The sequence below is a fragment of the Erpetoichthys calabaricus genome, chromosome 14, assembly GCF_900747795.2.
Source record: "Erpetoichthys calabaricus chromosome 14, fErpCal1.3, whole genome shotgun sequence".
NCBI lineage: Eukaryota > Metazoa > Chordata > Cladistia > Polypteriformes > Polypteridae > Erpetoichthys > Erpetoichthys calabaricus.
In genome coordinates, this window is record NC_041407.2 from 48,228,452 (window position 1) to 48,233,096 (window position 4,645).

The 4,645-nt window shown below is 40.5% G+C and overlaps 1 pseudogene; it reads left to right on the top strand.

Annotated features, from left to right (window-relative positions):
* Positions 1–1,273: 1,273 nt before the first annotated feature.
* LOC114664955 (adenosine 5'-monophosphoramidase HINT1-like) lies at positions 1,274–1,669 on the top strand (annotated as a pseudogene).
* The last annotated feature ends 2,976 nt before the right edge of the window (positions 1,670–4,645 follow it).

Sequence of the window (4,645 nt, forward strand, 5' to 3'; positions counted from 1 at the left end):
GACAGCTGATTTCAGAACATCTGAATCATCTGCAGCCGGCCTACCTGGCACATACAGTATAGGTGTGGAGGATGCTTTCCACAGATAATTCAATTTTCCACCCATTGTGTTTGTCAAGTTTATTTTTATTTATATATTTATTGATTAATTGGCTGTATTATCTGTCCTGTGAGTCTGTATTCTTGTTTTGTTATGTTTCTGCTGATGTATGCATTTGAATTTCCCCATGGGATTAATAATACTTTATCTAATCTAATCTAATCTAATCTAATCTAAATCTAGCTATTACTGCACAATCACATCAGATTTGAATCACCTGCAAAATTATTTTAACAGTCAAACAAACATATCTGAATGCAACCTTAAAAGCCTGTAGTAACATATGGACTCAAACATAGCTGATATAGACTTTTCAACTCATTTTTAGCATCTCCACTTATCTCTAGCATTAACGTGGCATGGCGGGATGGGGGGCAGGCAGTTTATCCTATGCCTTCTACAAATGGTGCCTATGCACATACATATCAATAACCAGGTAAACTCCAGTTAAGGGCAAATAAATAAATAAATAGTAAAAAAAATGTGTCATGTTGGATATTAATGTAGGATAAGACAAGTGCAGAGACATCAACCATAGAGTTAAAGCTTTGTGCTAGATTGCATCCCTAATACCTCTCTGTTGCTAAGTAGCAATGAGGAACCTTAGTGGGCCACCTCTAAACTAAATCCCCATTAAATGGAAAGTATTGATAGATGATAATTCTAGTTTAACATGCTGATTTGTGTAAGGCAAGGAGTCGCAACATGTGATTGAACTCTAGGTCAGGGCTAGGGTAGACTTAATTCACATTGACAGTGTTTAATAAATGGTATAAGTAACAGTAGGCTGCCGATTCAATAGCACCTCTCATAAGATGATCCTTCCTGCAGTTCTGCCTGTGCCATGCACCAGTCCACATAAGACTAAGATGATCAGAGGGTTTAATGCCCTTTTTTTGAGAATGTTGTATTCACTGTGTTCTGAAGGTTTTTTCTGGTCTATCCTTGAGTTTTTGCCAAGGTGCTGTTACACCAAGCACACTTAGGAATGACATTGTGGTCAATATGCATTATGAACAATAAATCAGAATTATTGAAATCCATCAAAAATTCGCTGGTAAGACTGCTACACCCATTCTTTGTCTTTATGAAATCTCTCATACATAAGCATGTGAAAACTAAAGTCAACCAGCAGTAAGCATGAGAGGTGGAATACTTTACAATACTCTGCGTCATGGCAGATGAGGTGGCCAAAGGGCAAGTTGCACAGCCAGGAGGTGACACCATATTTGGTAAAATTACTTGCAAGGCAATACCTGCAAAAATATTTTACAAAGATGAACTCAAGCCCCAACTCATTTTCTAGTTGTCAAAAAGAAGCTCATTGATCAGGAGTCTAAAGCTGAAAATTGTGATGCAGCAATTAATTATTGTGGCAAAGAAGTTGCTACACAAGTGGGCCTTTCCAAAGGATATTGGCTGGTTGTGAACGAAGGTCCTGATGGTAGTCAAAGTGTATATGACATTCATATCCATGTTCTAGATGGCTGCCAGATGGGATGGCCTCCTGGTTAACTTTGTTGAACTGGAAATATAAGCTGTTGGTAACTGTCACTATGTGGAACACTTGGAGATATCACAAATAAATTTGCTTTAACTGAAAAAAAAAAACTAAAGTCATCCAGCATGCTATCTCTAAGACAAATTACAAATGAATACAATGCACAAACTAATAAAAAGTATTTTTTCACTCTTGTGGAGAAACACCTGTGTAGTATTGTCATTTCACTGCTCCGTGGTATTCATGATTAACTGTCCTCCTGGCCATCGGACCTTACTTTATTCTTTGTTACTTAGCATTGCCTAATCTTATTTTTATATTTTTCTTTTTTCTTTCTTCATCTTGTAAAGCACTATGAGCTATATCATTTGTATGAAAACATGCTATATAAATAAATGTTGTACAGTGAGAGTGAATTCGTCAAAGCTTGAGAGAGTGTCAAGAGCACCTAGTGATATTGTCATTTATGGCTGAATTCAAAGGAATGAGTAGTGACAGCCAGAAGACAATTAAAAATATTTGTGTTCAATTTTACAAAAATAAAGTGTCAAGATCAAAACACTAGCAATATTATCATCATCAAAGGTTTAATGGTCATTTTCTGTGTTTGCCTATTACCTATCTTATTAACATGATAAAAAGTGTGATTGTAGACAATATTAAAAAAAATAACAACAACACCACCTGAATGTAAAGGTAACCTTCTGGATCATAATCTGGTAAATGGTCAACTACAGGACTCATGTATTCACCACTGCAGCCAGGCTTCCATCAGTACTGGACGGTTCAGTACTTTTTAATCATTTCAGACCCTTTAAAAAAAAAAAACTTTGTTCTATTTGTAGTGACACCAATTTCTTTAAATCTTATCCTTTAGCGATCTTGTATATTCTTCTTGGAGTTAACTTCCAAAAATAAAAACAACAGAGATTAGGGTCAAACACATCAAAGGCCCAATCCTCTTGGATGCCAAGAAGCCTGGCACACTTGAAACACACAGGCTCTTCTCAACCACAGTGGATGAATAGATTGGTGTAATATCATCCATCCATTATCCAACCTGCTATATCCTAACTGCAGGGTCACGGGGGTCTGCTGGAGCCAATCCCAGTCAACACAGGGCGTTAGGCAGGAAACAAACCCCGGGTACCAGCCCACCGCAGGACACACATACCCACACACACACACACCAGGGAAAAGTTAGAATCGCCAATGCACCTAACCTGCATGTCTTTGGACTGTGGGAGGAAACCCATGCAGACACGGGGAGAACATGCAAACTCCACGCAGGGAGGAATCGGGAAGTGAACCCTGGTCTCCTAACTGCAAGGCAGCAGTGCTACCCACTGCACCACCGTGCCGCCTGGTGTAATATCAATATCCACAAAAAGAAATGGGGAAAAGAAATTAATTACAATTAAAAAAAAATCGCAATCTATTCTGGTGTTAAATTTCTAAAGAGAAATAAATAGCATTAACAGATTAGAAATAGACAAAAGGAAAAAAAAGAATTATTTAAACAATAGGTAATGTTAAGTATTATAACAGAAAAAAATTAAACAGGCATGTACCCAAAAAATCTCAGCCCAGCATGTGTTGGTTATAATAACAATACAGGTTATACTATTAATGAAATAAAATAATAAAAAAACTCCATCTCTAAAGAGCCAAATAAAATTAGAAATAGTTATGGTATAAACAAAATGTACTACAATTATTAAATCACAACATAAACTGAAGAATTGGTAGTCTTTAAAATTAACAGTACAACAAAATAATGTCTTACATTTCCTTTATAATGATTCCTGTCTCCCTTCGTGACCGAAAGAACGAGATCGCGAATACAAGCGGCTGAAATGAGTTTCCTCCGCAGGGTGTCTGGGCTTTCCCTTAAAGATAGGGTGAGAAGCTCAGTCATCCGGGAGGGGCTCAGAGTAGAGCCGCTGCTCCTCCGCATCGAGAGGAGTCAGATGAGGTGGCTTGGGCATCTGATCAGGATGCCTCCTGGACGCCTCCCTGGTGAGGTGTTCCGGGCACGTCCAACCGGGAGGAGGCCCCAGGGAAGACCCAGGACACGTTGGAGGGACTATGTCTCTCGACTGGCCTGGGAACGCCTTGGGATTCTCCCGGAAGAGCTAGAAGAAGTGGCCGGGGAGAGGGAAGTCTGGGCATCTCTGCTCAAGCTGCTGCCCCCGCGACCCGACCTCGGATAAGCGGGAGACAATGGATGGATGGATGGATGATTGGAATCACCATTGAGGGCCGTTTTGCTGATAGTGGCTGTGCCATTGCTAGGAAAGATCGCAAAGAAATCTGTGGCGACATCACTAGGTCAATGGCATCAATGTTAGCATTAGGCACCTCTTTGTTTATATATATACAGTATATATATTGTGATAGTTGCCCGGACACCACCAGTCGGAGACCACAGCTTTATAAAACATGCACGTTTATTTTCCATTAAATAAACACAAATCCACCACAACACACAATGCACTCAGCAATAATCACCACAATTCAACTTTGTCTCAGTCCTTGGCCGCCTCTATCCTCCTCCAGGGAGCTTTGTCCTTCTCCCACTCCCGACACTGGCTCGCTGACTGTAAGGAGGCTGCCCTTTTTATTCCCGCCCGGATGTGCTCCAGGTGGCTAATGACGTCCATCCAGCAGCACTTCCTGGTGTGGCGGAAGTGCTGCCCTTTGCCCCGGAAACACTCCGGACTTTCCTGGCAGATTCCTCCGCCATCTTGCAGAGTGTGGCGGAAGTAACAACATCCTGGTCCCATGAGGTGTAAAGCGCCCCCAGGCGGTGGCCACAGGTCCCAACAAGTCTGACAGTTCATTCTCCTTTCCCGTGGTCCTCTCCTGCTCCATGGCGGTTGTGCCCTCATGGCCCGGAAGCTATTCTTGCCACCTTCTGGTCCTTTCTGGCGTCCCGGCCAGGTAATAATCCTGGCTACCTGCGACAAAATATATATATATATATATATATATATATATATATATATATATATATATATATATATATATATATATATATCAATC